The sequence below is a fragment of the Brachyistius frenatus genome, unplaced genomic scaffold (assembly GCF_029030835.1).
Source record: "Brachyistius frenatus isolate BFR_SWC_R1_liver_20210118 unplaced genomic scaffold, ASM2903083v1 Contig_31, whole genome shotgun sequence".
Taxonomy (NCBI): domain Eukaryota; kingdom Metazoa; phylum Chordata; class Actinopteri; family Embiotocidae; genus Brachyistius; species Brachyistius frenatus.
This window is the reverse complement of record NW_027210630.1, coordinates 3,940,001-3,958,524: the sequence shown is the minus strand read 5'-3', so window position 1 is coordinate 3,958,524 and position 18,524 is coordinate 3,940,001. Positions and strand designations below refer to the sequence as shown.

The 18,524-nt window shown below is 39.4% G+C and overlaps 1 long non-coding RNA gene across 1 annotated transcript in view; it reads right to left on the bottom strand.

Annotated features, from left to right (window-relative positions):
* Positions 1-18,524, bottom strand: part of LOC138621685 (uncharacterized) — a 40,640-nt gene that overhangs the window by 14,278 nt on the left and 7,838 nt on the right. The window contains exon 2 of the long non-coding RNA XR_011310951.1: positions 10,818-10,913. This is a non-coding gene — a long non-coding RNA (uncharacterized lncRNA). The remainder of the gene's footprint in view (positions 1-10,817; positions 10,914-18,524) is intronic.

Sequence of the window (18,524 nt, the reverse complement as noted above, 5' to 3'; positions counted from 1 at the left end):
GGAAGCCTCTTGTATCCAGTAGTAAAACTTTTGAAATTGAAAATATTTGCATATTGACACATTCTGGATTTTTAAATGAGGGATGAGGCCCAGATGTCATTTTAAGAATCTCTAACCTGGAAATCGATCTTATTATTTGAATTATTATTCTAAGTATTTTATCTTCAAAACATACGTGGAGGGGATCTTTAGATTTCAAAACAAATTGTCACCATTTGTGCTATAGTCAGTGTGCCTCATTACGGAGAAACATGCTTTTGTTTTTTTTGAGGACAAAAAAAGCTGGATCAGCAAGATCAAAAGATTTCTTGCTAGTTTAGCTAATTGGACCACTTGACACATTGAATACAACATTTATAAATGTATAAAATGCTCAGTGGTCATGACAAATATGAAACATAATTCTGGAGGAAATGTACATAACTACACGATACTTGTATTCCAAAGCATGAAGGAAAAGGTGATTGAAATATACAAATACACATACAGACAATCTCCAAATGGCCATGCTGAGGGGTGTGCATGCCCTGGCAAAAACAGCAACAGCAGATCCCCTGAACCCAAACCTGAGGCCATCTTCCTCTCAATATGCTCTGTAGAAAAAACAACTTCGCATCTTGACTCTTAATGCAATTTTTCCTTTTTCCCCTGTTCCTTCATTTCCCTTTGTTTCCTCTATGTCCAGCCTCTGCCTGGAATCACAGCAAAGTTCCTCAGTGAAAGCAGTCTGTTCTACTCATCACAGGCACTTCTAGAGGTCCTCAGCCAGACAGTGGTGATTTGTGCCTGTGTTAAGGCAGAACTACTCCTTTCCTTTTTCACAATAAAGATTGCTGCCATTATCTGGAGCTATTCCTCTAGGTGACACAAAAAAGAAGAAGAAAACATTGGGGGGAAGAGGATGAAGGAATTTCACCCAAGCACTGTATGAATTGCTGATGGAACAAGAGTGACAATTTGATATGCAATTGTCAGTGTCACTCACAGATACACTGTCATGTCTGATTCCCGTCTTGTGGAGCCAAGCTTTGGGTACTGTATGATGGCAGCGGGAAGTTTCCCGTTGTCCAATCAACATTACAACATGTTTAATGGTATAGCTAATGAGGACTAGATGGAGTTTGGAGATTGGCTTCGGTTAATATAAATGCTTTTGCACGTATTCATCAAACACACACATTGTACGCTGGGCCAGGACCTTTGACTGTCGCAAAACCCTAATATTATTTATAATATTATAATATTGCACGTAATATTTCAACTAATGTCAAGTGAATGTGAAGGAAATGCAAATTCAATGCTGTCCCCTTTCACATTGAGTAATGAAATAAAATCTTTTGTGGCCATTGGGCATTGAGGGTGGGAAAAACAGTGAGGTAGGGGGGGTTCCGTTGGTCACTCGTTTGGGCTGTGAATGAGCCAATGCCCAAGCAGGAAAGATGGTGTGCCAGTGGTGTGCTCTCTGGTAATTGATTGCCTCTACTAACAAGAGCATAATGTATTCTATTGTGATCTTCCTTTGCCCATGTTCATTAAGCCAGGAAGTGGCGTGATCTTTTCTTTTTGTCTCACTCCTGCCCCTTTTTTCTCTCCTGCTTCTCTCATCCCCCCTCCAATTCTCTTTCTCTTTCTCCCCCCTCTTCTTTCTGCCCATCTCTCTCTCTCTGGTGCTGGATGGGAAAGGTGATTCAAAGGTGGTATGACAGGCAAAACATCTCTCACCATCCCAAATGCAAAAAAGAAGAGGAACAAAGGACAGATGGAAGGAATAGAGTAGATGGCTGGTAAGATGATGAAGGAGGCAAGTAGTGATGTGAGGATGAGAGGAAAAGACAGGAAAGAGGTGTTAGAAGATAGAAGGATATGGAGACGAGAGGAAGATGGTGAGAAAGAAGACACAATGGATAAAAAAATTTAAAAAAAAAGATCAGGATCAGAGAAGCAGCTCTCACCATCTCCTTCCATACCTCTCTTTCACTTCACTTCCCCCACCAACCCCATCTTCTGTTCCTGCCAGGTTCCCACCTGCTCCTGTTCTCCCCCAAACCTCTTCTTTTTTACGCCCCCTCCTCTTCCCTCTTGCCCCTTTTTCACCCACCACCTCCCATCCCCACTTCTGCTCCTCACCCCATCTCTGGTTCGCCTCTTAATGAGAGCTGGCGGGACAATAGTACCATTGTTGCACATGTTTGGAACCCTGGACTGAAACAATTGCTGTTTACCCCGGCAGTAGCACAGCCTGGACCCTCTTCTTCATTACAGCCGGGCCAACTCTGATTAAGTCTGTTCCGCAAGTGCTACAATAACCCACTGAGCCTGCCACTGAGACCCATCCACTTTCCTCTGTCACTTTAGTCATAACTTCTACTGTTTGCCGTTGCTAGCCTTGGTCCCTCTCTGATTTGCATATTCATTACCAATGACCAAGAGAATCACATTTACTATTGGAGAAGGGTAAGAGAGATAAAGAGATGGAGAAAGCAAAAAGAAACAGAGAAGAGATGGAGTATAAATGACAAAGTATTTCAAAAATCATTAGCTGAATCTGATCTATTTCAAAATGACCTTCATGATCTAGGACAAAGCTAATTTCTTTATTAAAAATTCCCACTGGGGTTGAACATGCTGCAGGCAATATGACTGACTGCAAGAAATAAAAGAAAGCTCTCTTTCCATAATGGTCTCAGATCATAAAAAAAAGCGGCAAGGAGGTACTGTTATCAAGCTGATGCTTGTGGCGGAGACACGTTGAATATGTGGATTGAAAGGCTTTTCACTTAACCACATCCCTCAGCTCTGTGGCTTGTAACAGAAGTATGCTACCAGCACTATGCAGAACAGCATCATGAATATGCGTAATTAGGTGGGACTGCTGTAATTTTTCTGGTTTATGGGATGTGACATTTGTGGGACAGGAACATACATCAATGTAAGCATGACTGACAAATGCAAATCCCTTTCACTGCAATAAGGTATTTTACACTTTGCAATACAAAATATACAGTTTTCCTTCATGCTATTTAATAGCTGCGCGCAAAAATGCAGAAAACCTTTCAGACAAACACACACACAGCATCCATGCAGTCACGCATGCATAGACATGCACAGTTGGATAGATACCGTATGTAATAATGACACTTAAAATAAGCACCATCTGTTTGTTTGAACACAAATAGAAACTCTGGATCACAGTCCATTTAAAAAAAAAAAAAAGCTGTGTACACACAACAATAGAGAGACGCATAGGCAGACTGCATTTGTTAAGAAAATAAAGGTTTCATTGTGTCTAAAGGCTGTGTACATTGGGGATATCGGTGAGGCACAATTACTCGAGGATAATGCAGGAAACCTGAAATAAATAAAAAGTAAAGTAAAATATGGCTCAGCCTTGAAGGCAGAAGGACACAAAGACTCCTATTGCCAAGCAGCAAGGTTAACGGAGAGCTGATACGCAAGAATGTTCAACAAAATATGCCACAACCTGTAAGTTGGTAATGAGCTTTACTCATTTTTGTTAGTAATCAGAAAATGGTTAACAACCGACACCTCTGCAATTAACTATTTTGTTGTCAAAGACCTTATATAAATATTTTCAGCTTTTTTTTTTTTTACAATGACCATGAATTCTTAACAATCTGTTTTGATACATGGTATGTTTTGTTCCTTTTTTTTTTTTTTTTTTTTTTTTTTGCATTAGTATTCAATTCAGATAAACCTTCAAAAGACCTGAACATATGAATTCACAAATAAGAACAGGTACATGGCCATGGGTACACTGCCAAAAGCATCTATTAATAATTGGATCATATTCTCACACAACCAGACACACGTACACGCACGCACACACACACACACACACACACACTAATGCGTACACTTTCAACACACCTCTCTTGCTCTTCAGAGAGAACCAATTTATACATACTGTACTGAACCCCACCTCACCACCTCTCGTCTCTCTATTTGCCTTGCTATGCCCCTTTTCCTTTCCCCATTCACCCATACACACACACACACACACACACACACACACACACACACACACACACACACACACACACACACACATACAGACACACACACACACCGGCATGCACAGCACCCTGCCACAATCCGCCACCCTGCCACACATACCGAAGGGGAGGACACATCCCTCATAGCACCCAGGAAATTAACTTGACATTTGATGCAGACAGAAAAAAATATATATTTTGGAAGAGGAAGGAAAAAAAACAACAAAGTGTACCAAAGCAGAGATAGCATAAACCCATCCCTTGTTCACCCTTCCCCACTTCACCCCCCTTAAGCCCAGGGACGCATTCGAGGGGGATTTCAGCGATCTGCAATGCAGACACCACTGGGTGCCCACGGAAAAATGAGCTTCATCTTTTGCCTGTCCTTGTCAGTATACGCTGTCTGTCCCTCTTTGTTTCCATCTTTTATGATGCTAGCACTCCATCTTCATATCCACTTCTCCTATTTCTGTCTTTCTATTTGGAGTAACTTGAAAAAAATATATAAGACTATAGGAGGATCACTTGCATGCATTGGAAATTTAGCCACACCCTTTAAACCACTCCTTGTGAATACAGAAATTAATAATGAAGGATGAAGTTTTCAGTTGTTGCCATGCCGTTTCTGTCAATCAATCAAGCATTAATCTCTTTGTTGAGTTTTAATATTTAAATAGCCTCATAAATCTGGGTAATCATTCTAAAATTAACAACAAATGGAGAAAATAAACAAACAACCCAGTGTTTCCACTTGTGTACAAATAGTAACAACTGTTTTTCCTTTCACTCAGGTTATAGTGTGGCAAGATTTTTATGCAAATAGATAAAGCACAGTGTGCATCAGATTAGAGATTATATCAAGGGCCTTGTAGTACAGTGACCTCAGCAAGGAGCCCAAACACCAGGAGCGAGAGCAGGCCACAATTAATACATCATTATGCTCTGCTCTGGTTTACACCCGTGAACACACAACATGCAGTGAGACCACAGACCAGCTAGTGTCTGTCTCAATATCCCTTATATTAGACATGCAGGAATGTTAACATCATTATGCACAATTGTGGATGTCTGTCTGTGTGTGCCCTCCCCCTTTTCTTCCCTACAGTTGTGTGTGTGTGTGTGTGTGTGTGTGTGTGTGTGTGTGTGTGTGTGTGTGTGTGTGTGTGTGTGTGTGTGTGTGTGTGTGTGTGTGTGTGTGTGTGTGTGTGTGTGTGTGTGAGAGGGTTGTGTTATTTAAATGTGATTTATTTGTATGTTTTTATGCAATTTTAAACAAACGACTGATTGTTGTACGTCTATAAGACACTGATCGTGATATTGTTAAAACATGTCGGCAGTCATATCAGCTTTTTGTCCGCATGCTGTAGGAGCTAATTTCATATAAAAATATAAATAGTTTGCAAAATGATTCAATTTATGCATAAAATGTAATTTTAAGATGTATCCTCTAAATAGATTTGAAAAACAGTTTTGAATTAATTTGTAATGAAACACTCTTACACCACAAACACAAAAAACTGCATTTAGGATGAAATCAAAGTGACTTTCATTTTGAGCACAAAATTGAATCTTTCTGCATATTCTATGCTGATGAGTCCGCGGTGATGCAGTAACCCTGCAAGTGTTTTAAATATCTGTGGTAAGAGTTCAATCAAATATCAAGGACTATAATACAAGCATATTTTTCCTTTTTTTTAGAGCCAGAGGAAAATGACCTGGGTTGTCATTACCTAATCCCCACAGTTACTGAACACACTCATGAAAATGCCACATATGATAAAGTTGAAGTTTTTACTGAAGAGGCGCAGAGGTGAGGTGTGACTTTCATTAGCGTTGGTGTCACTAATATCTGCTCTACATTTCTCTGAAGCGGTATCGTCAAAATATTGCATCATCCCAACACACACTCACGCTCTCACATACTGCAATGCTATTTGCGGCCAATGGATCGCTTTTTGTATTCGTTGCATTTTAGAGCAGGATCTTCAGTAAACACTATGTATTTTGTTGCATCAGAAAAAATAGAGAACAGTTCTTTAAAAAAAAAAAAAAAAGAGACCATGCAAAGCTGCATATTGTTGAGACATTGTGGGTAAACAGATCTAACCAGTGTTTATCAGAAGAAGAAGGTCTTGAGAAGAGAATCAGATTCTGTATATTTTAGTCATCTGCCACAACTTAGAGGAAGATTGTCCAGCAAGTGTTGTATACAATGTCCTTGGCATCCCTCTCCGCTTATACAAACTCCCCACCTGCCACGACGTGATTTCTTGCTGCCAGCAATTTGCATTTATTTGCATGATTTTTAAGATGTGCATATCCTTTGTTCTGACTGTATGATGATGCAGAAGAAACCCTCCCTACGCTATTACACAGCCCACTGAAAGCTACTTGGATATTAAATGAAAAAATAAACTGTAGCTTTTGAATGTTTTAATTATGAATTTATAAGATGAGATTTCCACAAATACCAAACTCATCCCCTGGTACACCCAGGATAATGTAGTGCATCAGAATGAGGGGGAAAAGATAAGTGTGTTCTAGTTTTGTGGAATTTTTTAACAACCATGGAAAAGACATATTGTGCTATCGCTAAGAGGCATGAGTATCTGCAATATATAGCATGGGGAAAGGATTGCATCCAAGCATGAAATATGGAATTACTTGACAAATAGCAAATAGGAAAATTATAGATGGAAACTAAATCATTGAAAAGAAAAAAAAAAAAATCCTTTCACATATCTTACAATATTTTCATAAATAATTCTCTATTTCCTCCTTCAGTTGCTCGCCCTTTTTTAGTGATCATTTATAATTGCTTGCTCTTGCATTACCTGATCATAAAGAATTAAGCCTTTGCATTTACTGCGCTATCTTTACTGTGCAAAATTGTTATTTTGTTGTTTGTGAATGGTCTTATTGTGCTGCCTTCCTGTATGCTGGCATCTTTTGTTCTCTGTTGTTGTTTTATCTATGCAGACCAGACAACATGCACGCTAACACACTGACACTTTACCACTCCTTAATCATACAGACACATGCAGAAGACTTCATTAATCGCTGTGGGCTAGCGCTGATGATACAGAAGCCGGCCTACAAGACTGGAGGGTTTATATTCCCTGAATGCGGGTGCCACATTATACATACTTACTCCCGCTGGCACCCTAATGGTAAGCAGCTGTACTGCAAATCTGCATACCTGATAGATGATTACAGCTATAGCATAGCAAATGAGGTGATGCAGTATAGACAAACTATACTGTATATTAGACATCCTGTGTTATCATTAGTGCTTGTTTTAATATTCAGCAAATGGGACCAAAGGACAGTTTACAGTGTTAATGTTTTTGTATTGTCTGAGTCATGGAATCTAGTATGTAAAACATATATTAGACATTGTACATACAAATATGTATAGGCCCAGAGAGAGAGAGAGAGAGAGACGTAATGTAATCCTATAAAATTAAATGAATAAATAAATCCTTGTCCTCATTTCAAGTGAAAACATTTCCTGATATTGTCAAACTACATGTCTTTCTGAAAAGATGGAAAGCTGTCCTGGTTTCCTGTTTCAGCCTCATGCTCGTGACCCTGCTATACTCTGCATAAAGAAATAACTGGTTGGGGGTTGGGAGGGGGGGTTGGATGTTACTCATAAAACAGAAAGCGTGCCCTTCTAACTAAATAATGCAAAGTCATTTATAGATGTCTGCTGACCCTGGCACACACTGAGGGCTGGGCTTCTGGCTTTGAGGATGAGGTCTATCAAGGGTGATATCTTATAGAAAATGTTTACAAAGATGTTCAATGGATTTTGTGTTCACTGTATCTCATTAGATCATCTAGTGAAAACTTAAACCAGTGAAAATATCCCCAAAAACAAATTCAAAAGCCAAGTTTTTAATGCTTTTGAGCAAAGTGTTTGATATTTAAAGCTGTTGACCCACCTCAATTATGCAGTGACACAGTTCTGAAGTCTCAGATAACAACTTCCTCTTTCATGGTTTTCAGTTTACCCTTTTAATGTCTTTGGTCAACCTGATCAGCACTATTAACAAAAATCCTGGCTGAGCACAATATGAACTAAGAACACATTGCAGTGTTGAAGTTATGTTGGAATAACAATACATATAAAATACATTCAGAAAAGTTATAGGATATTTGATTTGAACCCGTACTGTGGTGGCAGAAGTGTTAAATCTGTACAATTTGTGGAAATGTACTGCAGAGTTCGCTATAAGACGCCATGTCTCTGTGGTATAGTCTAGATGGCTACAGAGTTGAGCACTGACTTTTCCTACCAAGTGACTTACCCTGCCCTTCTAATTGGCCCTTCTGAGAAGTCCACCTAATGTGTGCGAGTACTGGGAGTAATTAAAACCAGTATTACCACAGTACACTGAGGCCCAAGGGTGCTGACATACCACCTCTTCTCTTCAGCCCCTTCATTTTTTATTTTTTTATTTAGCATCACCGAGAAATACATTTCTGACTCTCAGAGCTCAATAGAAAGCTTTTAGAGTCACTGGAGTATTTTCATTTGGTTGAATTTTTTTCTCACCAAATCTACTATTGTGTAGTGTCATTTTTAAGCATCATGAGGCTAGCCATGGCACAGGTACTGAGTACTACTGTTTTGCTGACAGTGACATGTCAGTCATTTCAGTTGGTTGTGCACAGTGTGTACACCTAATATCTCAACACTTCACACTACCTCATCCTCTGAAGAAGTCATAGAGTTTAACGGAAAAAGGTGTCAAAATAAAGCACAGATAAAAAAAATCAGCTGCTGCTGCCAGCTAATGTAATAACATTCCTTTCTTATGTGAGCGAGCTCAGCTCATTAAAATGTTTGTCTGTCTACAGTAACATCAAATATCACATGTAACAAGGGTCTAATTGATAGAGCAAGATGTCCTGCATGCTAAGCAAACTATACCATGGTGGAGGACAATTAATGATAATGCATGGATTGAAGAGATTTCCTCAAATCACTTCCTGGTGGTACTGTTTGTGTATGTTGTTGTGTTGTTGTGATGATGAATAGTGAACAGTAACCTCTGTTTCCCCTGCGCTTGTTGTCTTTGGTTTGGACCACAGGGCAGAGAATGGGTCATGGGATTTGATATTGCCCACGATCACATCGCCTGAGCTCCCTTCAAACCGCTGTTATGCTGTTTACTGTGTCCTCTGGACCACTACTAACATCTATGCCTTTATCCAACACACACGAGCTAACTTTGCTGCAGGCAAACAGACACACACGGACACAGGCTCGCACTTCAGCAGAGATACTCACAGATGGGAAAAACACTCAGTTAAAACCACTGCCAACAAAGAAATGTGCCTGTTTTTGACAAAATTTTCTATATTTTGAATTAAAATCTTCCAGATGAATGCCAAAAGCCTCAAAAGATAATAACATACATAATAACAATAATACACAATTCATAGCTTGGTGATTTTTATTCCTACATTTGAAAATATGGAAATAAAAATATAATAACTGATTAAAAGCCTAGATACAAATTCAAAGCGTGTGTTTCATTTAGTTTCTTGTCCATGAATTACCAGAGGTTACAGTAAACCTGCAAATACAAAATATAAATTTTGGATGTGATCCAACCCAGTGTCACTGCAAAATGTGAAATAGACATACCCAGACTGGCCAAAGTGTGACTGTCATGTTTTGCTGTAGTGGACAGGTGTGTCTATTTCACGCTTTGCCATGATACCGGGTTGTTTGATCAGGCCACATTCAGATTGTTTCTGCTAAATACATAATGTATCAACACATAGTCATACTGAAACAACGCAGTAGGCCGATTCCCACAGACTACCAAAATAGAACGTATGGGTTTTTTAAGTGCCTTCTATGGGACCAACATGTCACACCTAAACGACAGTATAGCTAATACATAGAGCATACAAGCCACAGGCTTACCAGACTTTCGGCTCTGTGGTGAAAGTTATAAAGATATGATTCAAATTGAGACACAATTACAGTTTAGTTTGGTTTAGGCACCATAACTACTTGGTCAGCTTTATGCTATGTTTGTCCCTTAAGTTACATTACGTACATCTCGCACTTTAACTACATCATGTAAGTTACAATAAGTCAATGCTGACTTTTCACGAGACACAAATTGGTGAAAATCTTGAGTTTGAACCATCCAATCAGCCCCAACCTAGCTCGATGTTCCCAGACCTAAATACACTACATGAATATATGGGTCTGCCAAGCCTCAATAGGGACCCCTTCTAGTCGTTCCTACCAAACATAGACCTCGGGTCAAAACTATTAGAGCAGCATTTAACCAATCGGCATTGACCACCATATGCGCCAAAACTGGCAGAAACTCTGACACAGCTACTACTACATTTAGAAAAAAACACTTTACTTCAACAACATTGGACTTAGTCACCATCACAGGTCGCTGATTAGTCCACCATTGAGTGTGATTGTGCAAACATGAAAATGAACAGGTTTTCCACCCAGTAATCACGTCCGAAACTGAAGTTTTGAGCAATAGCTAGTCAACCTAGTCCCCTATGCAGAGTTTGTTCCTCTGACTTTCTTCATTGCTCCCTTCATAGTTATTACGACCACAAGAGGTCGCAATAAATGTAAATATAGGTTGTTTTAACAATATTCAACAATTGATCCACTGTTGTTTTTTTCTTTGAGGCTAATACATAAAAAGACAGTGTTCTTTGCAGGCTTACACACTCAGCACAAAGTTTAGTCTCACACTGTATACACACACATGCTCACTCACATTTAAGTTATAAACCAACAATCACCTCATGTGAGTCCGGTGAAGAGCGAAATCCCATAGATTTTGTGTTGACCTCTACTTCCTGCTGCCTGCAGTTCGTCACAGCTTCTTTTCTCCATCACTGCAGCAATGACAGACATACACACACAGGCAGGGAGTGAATACCATTACTAAGAGTTAAGTGTTGAATAACTCTTCTTGAGCAAATCACATTTAACGTACTTCCACTAAAAAGAAAGGAATAACAGCAAACACAGATATACGGTGGCAGAAGGAAACAGAGGTAGCATTTACCAAATCTAAGTTTACATGAAGGAATTCAAATTGGCAATAACTTTGTGCAAATGTCTTCTCAACATTTACACTTTGCCACAAATAGCAAGTCAAACCTGGGACCTTTACAGACCATGAGCAACTGACTTACAAATCATTTGAAGGTCATGGGAGGTATTTTTCATACTTCAAAATATCAACATGAAACTTTGTTTAAGAGTTAACATAGAAGTTGGACTAGTGACATTTTTAAATATATCATATTACAAATTCTGAAAAAATTTAGTCAATTGTAGTCTTTGTAGTAAACTCTTCTAGCCCACTTCTGGTGTATACTGACACTGTTTCAGCAGCCATGTTTTTTTTGTTTTTTTAACCCAACCACCCTTGACCTCTGGCTCACCCACTAAATGTCAAAGCTTAAGGACAAGCCCATTTGAGGTTAAAGGTGAAAGACTGTAGCAGCCTATGGTTAGTTTGACACTTAATTTTGACATTACACAGCAACGTGACAATGAACTTGAATGCGTCCTTAGATAATTTGGAATTTTTTTGTTTTAGTTTTTCTTTTAAATTTGTACCTTTAACCCGGTTAATAGATATGACTACTAACATTCTCCTTGTGAAGACAGGTTTAAGAGAACGCAATCAAAAACTGGTTCCATGTCAAAAATACTGTTGTTGAACATGAATGACAAAACCTGCACTTTTGACACAACAAATATATATATTCTAGATTTTTTTGTTTTGTTTTAGTTTTTATCTGAAAGCAGTTACTCTCATGTGATACTTATGACTCCATCTGAGGATATATGGAGAAATATACAAAATACCGTATATATTCTTTCCTCTGCCTTTCTTTCCTGCTGTGTTCCCAAGTGATTGTGAGACTCTTCTGGCATGTCAGCATCAAACTGACAGATGCCACGTTTTATTAGAGCTCCATATCAAAGCTCTCACACATACATAACCACACACTAGCGCATGCACTGACACACACATTCTCAGGATGCAATGAGGAAATGAATAATAATACGACCACACAAGATTCTTATGATTTAGTTCTCAATTTTATTTATGATTTTATTTAATCAAATACAAGCTTCAAAAACACATTAAAATCAAGGAGCCTGAAAAACACTCGACTTTCAAACCCATCTATATTTAATGAACACTTCAGGAATAATCAATAAAAACAATTATGATATCTTTATACAAGTCATATTCTCAAACAAATCCTGTTCATACACGATTTGTATGAATAAGTATGTCTATGTGAATTGTTTGTCCTTGCATATTCTCGTACTCCCAAGGCATATTCTCATACTCATACTCTACACATTTCTGAGGGTGTCTTGCGGTTGTGTGGCAAACCTGTGTGTGTGTGTGTGTGTGTGTGTGTGTGTGTGTGTGTGTGTGTGTGTGTGTGTGTGTGTGTGTGTGTGTGTGTGTGTGTGTGTGTGTGTGTGTGTGTGTGTGTGTGTTGTTTTTAGCCCTACGGCAAAGTTTAGGGTAACTATACAGCACTCCCCCCTCCACCTTCACCCCGTTCCCTTTGCGGCTTGTGTGGCTTGTCTCATCCCATCTCCCTCCTGCTCCTCTATCTCCCTACTCTGCTCCACTCCCCCCTCACCCCCCATCTCCGCACCACCACGCTTCTAGCTTACATGTGTGTGGGGCGGGTGGGGGGGGGGGGGAGGGGGCGCTACACTGGCAACAACAGTGCCAAGAATCAACCTCTGCTTTCTCTAAAGCTACACTGTGGTGATGCATAAAATGTTAAATGTAATGCAAATTGCATATGTATGCATAACACACACAATCACACACATGCAGGCAATATAAGATAACATAAAGAGGAACATATATGAGCCCTACAAGGATTATTGTCAGTGAAAAATAGAAATTATGTTTAAGTGAGCCGCACTGGTTTGAAACTGAGTGTAATTTGTAATGGGAAAAATTACCTATATCTTTTCTTGAGTAATGCAGCACTGCCTGTTTCTCTCACATTCTGTGACTCCTCAGCAATTGCACCTACCTATATGACAAAAGGTAGTAGTCATAGAACAAAAGCATTTCCTTTACGAGAGGTGTGTCTTCTCTCCACCCCGTTGGCTTACAGTGTTTCATTATAAAAAGACGAGGTCTGCTTTGCCACCCAGCTCCCCCATGCTGCCTGTCTCATTTCCTCTCAGTAACAATCCATTAGCCAACGCCAGGCTCAAACTCACAGCCGTTTAATTATTCTCACTTCTTTGGCAGCACGCCGGGGCGTACCACTCATCAGAGGCAACAAGGAGGAAGGGGAACAGCTGATATTGCATATATACTTTATGCATGTAAAAAAGGGACAACAGGCTGACTATACAAGGACAAACAAATCGCACAGACGTACCCATTCCTACAACTCGTGTATGAACAGGATAACTCCTAGATGACTACACACTCAGCAATACACATGTATCAATAGAAACAAATTTACACATCAAGAAGCAATTTAAACCAAAACTTTAAAATGTAAATAGAGTCAAATACCTCAGATAGCATACTTCCCTAAACTGGTGTACCACATATCTGTGTGCAGTGTGTGTGTTTGTATATCTGTGTGTGTGTCGATGCCTTAAAACTGGGGATGATGTGTGGTATAATTCATCTTGAATAATTTCCTGCACATTCTTTTTTTATGCTCAGGAGCACTTCACGATGAAAGGGAATGCTAATGCTGTGTCTCTATCTCACTGAACAATGTGTATTTGTGTGCGGTATAAGAGCGTGTGTGTGTGTGTGTGTGTGTGTGTGTGTGTGTGTGTGTGTGTGTGTGTGTGTGTGTGTGTGTGTGTGTGTGTGTGTGTGTGTGTGTGTGTGTGCGTGCGCCCATGTGTATGCCACCTCACTAAGCACATTTATGATAATTAACAGATAGAAGAGGTCAGCTTCAGTGTGTATGTGACAGCGAGAGTGAGTAAGAGAGAAGGAGACAGAATATGATAGGGAGAACAGTATAGCACTAATTTACATAAACTGGCAATATTGTCACCGACTTCCTTTTCTCTACTCTATAGCATTTGTATTGCCATTTATGGTGTAACAGCTTCAAGAAAGGTATCATCTATACTCTCAAAAATGAGAAAGTAACTGCTCATAAAAGGTAAAATGCTGCATCTTTAACCTTGAGGTTTAAGTATTGTACACTAACATTGTGATATTTTCAATGTGTATCATTTTAGTACTTTTATTTCTAATATGTCTAAAACTTTAAGGTGGCAAGCACTTAAAAATGATGCCAATCAAATCATTTAATAAATGGTTTAATACCATAAATAAACATATAAATCCATGTAAATGTAATTTTTTGTTTAATTTTTTTTTTTTTTTATAGGAATACGTTGTATGTCCCATTACAATGTTTTTTCAAACAGACCTCAACAAAGGCCAACCTGCAATTTGTTTCTTTGGATGAAAAATGGACATTGTAAATTGAAATTCTCAAAATATTAGCAAATACCAGTGTAGTTATGATAGCCGTAGTACGAGTGTTAGCGGTTGTACACAATGAACGGCGTGCCATAGGAAACTAAACACAGGTCGATCTCATAAGTGACAGTAATCGAAGGAATTAATACATGCAAATGAAATGCTCAGCATGTAAAGCTGCCGACGACAGTAACTGAATAATTGACTTTCTGTCCTGTCTACATACTGCACAGAAATTTTAATGTGTTAATGTGTATGCGTGCGTGTGTATGCCAGCGGACATTTTAGGTCTACCCTCCCCACACTCTCAGTACTGCCAAACGCCTTAAGATGGTGGCACCTTGAGGCAGAGAGAGACACTCATACAGAAAGCCAATCTCCTCCTCCCTTTCCCCCTTCTTCCACCTCAGGTCCTCACGACAACACAGGACAGCCCCCCCTTCCTAGCCCCTAATAAATATTTAATTCACCCCTCTCTAATAAGGATATTAGGCGAGTACACCCCAGCCCTGGCGTATATGCATGAATCCTTTCTCATCAAATTTACATAAAAGGGCCAGATGCTAATGCGAGCGTAGCAACTACTGCTCACTATTCTATATGCACTGGTACTGGCTCCCTAGTCCAAGGGCCCATATAATTTAATTGCCGAACAGCATGTATTTTTCAAACGATTCGCCGTATTCAAATTGTGTCCAGGCCTCAATACCATATGCTTTACAAAAAGCCGAAAGATGGGAATATTTTAATTGTAGTGGAGGCACGACTACGGTATTTGTGCTTATTTAATGCTTTCTGAAGCCCCTCCCCTCTTATGAAATGATACATAATACAGATGGGCTTATGCATAATATGAAAAAAATAAAAACTCTCGATGTCCGGACAGTGAACACAGCTCTGACTCTGTAAGACACAATGCCCCTCATTGTGTCTTACAGAGTCAGAGCTTGTTAAAACATTAATTACCAATTCAACAATAAAAGCCAATTAAGTTTTGGAAACTGCATTAGTCGGAGGTTAATAATGGGAAACTGAGAGTGAGAGACAATTAGCATCATAATTTGGAAAATAGTACCTCGATATTGACAGATCGTGGATGTACATACAATGTATTGTAAATGGAAAAAACAACATCCAGACCACTGTAGAGTATGGCAAATAGCATACGGGGACTGAGACTGGTCTTTGTAATTAATAGAGAATGAATAATGCAGTGACACAAAATATATTATTTACACCCTTTCATCTTGGAGGAGGCCTATTTCAAATGCAAGTATACTAATTCATTTATAGTGCATAGTATTTGCATAATCAAAATCTAGCAGACCACAGACATCCTAGAAGACAGGCTGACAGCCAGCTTTAGACTTGGAGAGTAAAAATAGCATTTGTGCACACAGACTTATTGTGCAGTGCTGCTGCCACAAAACTTACATCTAATCATGTAGCTATGAAGGTGAAAGTGGGTTGAACTAGTGGGTTGTTCTTATCTTAAATTTGAGGTTGAAACAAACATTATTAGCTGACGCAACAGTTTTCGCATTCTGTTGTTATTTGATAAATTATGTGTATGTACATGTATAAACTTAAAATAGGGACGTTGATAAGATTGCCAATATGTTATCTTATGCACAATTTATACATATAAATATATATATATATATTTCAGAGAATAAAATGCCCAATTCTTCACCTCAAATCCAAAGGATTACAAATCTGTAGGCAGGTTTGACTTTTCTTAATATCCCCTTCTGTCTTTTATTTTTCTTGCTTCTAGATTGAGCCTTTTTGTTAAACGGCGATCAGGTTCAATCATCAAATACAGGAGATATATGTAGAGTGTTTTTTGTGGGATTTTAGCAAGCATGGTAATTTCTAATTAATAAAATAGGTTTGTGCAAAATTAAGGCGTTATCAATTTAGGGACAATTCAATTTTGGCACCACTTCAGCTTGTTACATTTTAACTGTCAGGTTGTCAATTAAGGGGTTAAAGTTGATAGTTTTAAATAGCTTGACAATATTTACAGACAAACACAACATTAGTTTTGGAGCATCTGTGTCATAAAAGTATTACATTTCTCATTTAGTTTGACGCTTTAAGTATCACTTAGCTGAAAAACTGTAGAAGTTTGACAATGTGGTTCTTAGATACATAATACCCTGTAGTATCATACCGAAGAGATTATTTCAATGCCTCGAGAGTTGAATAATCTCATTGCACTCAACAACAACAAACCGACACATACAGACAACATAAATCAATTACTTTCAAATTCAATCACATTATGTTACATATGGAATAGATATTTGACAGTACGTATAAGTAAGGTGCCTGACTAACATGTTCTCCATGCATATCCACGCAGTTAGCTGAAGGGGAGGGCCATACAGTGTGGCGGAGCACAGCATGCCCGCTGCTCCCCACAAGACGCTCAAGTGGCCATGCATGATGTCATTAAAAAGGGCCGAGCCATGACATTCCTCGGTGGATTATTGGCAAGTTATGGCTGGCTGGTCTGTTTTGGAGGGAGGTTGATCAGATCCGTGTTAATCGGCAATGACACTATTATTGAAGTCAGTGACACCTTTTTAAATATTTGTGTGTGTTGGTATATGTGTGTGACATGCCGATGTAGTCTCAGACTTGCACGGTTTAATCAGCAGATAAATTAACATTATGACTTCAGTTTATGGGACAATAAGAGAGGCTTAAAGTACATAATGAACCAATGAATGTGCGTTTACCGTACACAAAATAATATGTGTCTACATCGAGCCATGGAGATAGGAGGCGGGTGTCATTCTAGTTTCTTGCATATAACACTCAACATACACATGCACCCACACACAAGCATACACACTCACAGAAACCAGGAACCTGTCCTGCATTGGCAGGGACTGATGTTGCCATGCGCAAGGTGATCTCACCTACCGTTGCCGTGGCGACACCAACCAGAGGGAAAAGCCTTATTTGTGTGTGCGCATGCGTCCGTCCGTGTGTGTGTGTGTGTGTGTGTGTGTGTGTGTGTGTGTGTGTGTATGTGCCTGTGATTGTGACAGGAGCTTGAGCTGGAGGAAGAGAAGGAGCAGTAGGAGAAGGAGGGCCTGCAGGAATTCTCATTGTGCCTGGCTTGTTTAAGGTTTATGCCTCATTCACTTACTACCCTCTTTCAGGGGAAATACTGAACTGGCCCATTCAATTATCAAGGCAATAAATTCAGCATGGCTGTATTGTTAAAATAGTAAGCCAGTGCTTTATTAGAGAAAGGACCAGTAGATGGGAGGGAAAGGGGTGTATGTCAATTAATTTGCATATATTCTATATGGTGAAACAAAGATAAACAGGAAAACATGGAGGATTTCAGGCATACATCCTCAGACAGTGACAAGGATACAAGCATGCATACTGCAGACACACATCAGCTCCACTGGCACACCCTAACTTGTATTTGTCTTCAAGAAAACAGCCAAATACACTCCCTTTCTACCAGCTGGTATTGTTGAATTGTATTAGTGATGAAGAGCTAACTCAGACTATAGGGGTCATCTGCTCATCAATGGGTAGTGGTGGCCTAGGCTTGCTCCACAGCCATGAATGCACTGAATTCATTACCCCTGGTGCACAGATGGTGTCTGGCTGCCTGTCTCAAGTTCAAGTTCATGTCCAGGAGACACACACACACACACACAAAAAGAGAGAGACATGGCCCAAGCCAGACAGACAGACGTTGTTGACTGAGACACTGCTATTGTTCCCTTTCATCAACATGATTGTAGTAGCTTCACTAGCTATCCAAGCAGCCCGGGTCAGTTAATCGCAGAGACAAACACACAGGAAAGCATACACACATGTAAACAGAAATACATGCATACAGTATGTAGATGCACATGAAGCCTTTGCCCCATCACAACCCTTAGCCAAATACAAATGTCTCGTCTCTGATGACCTGGATAAAATAGTTTTCACCGTAACTGCCTAA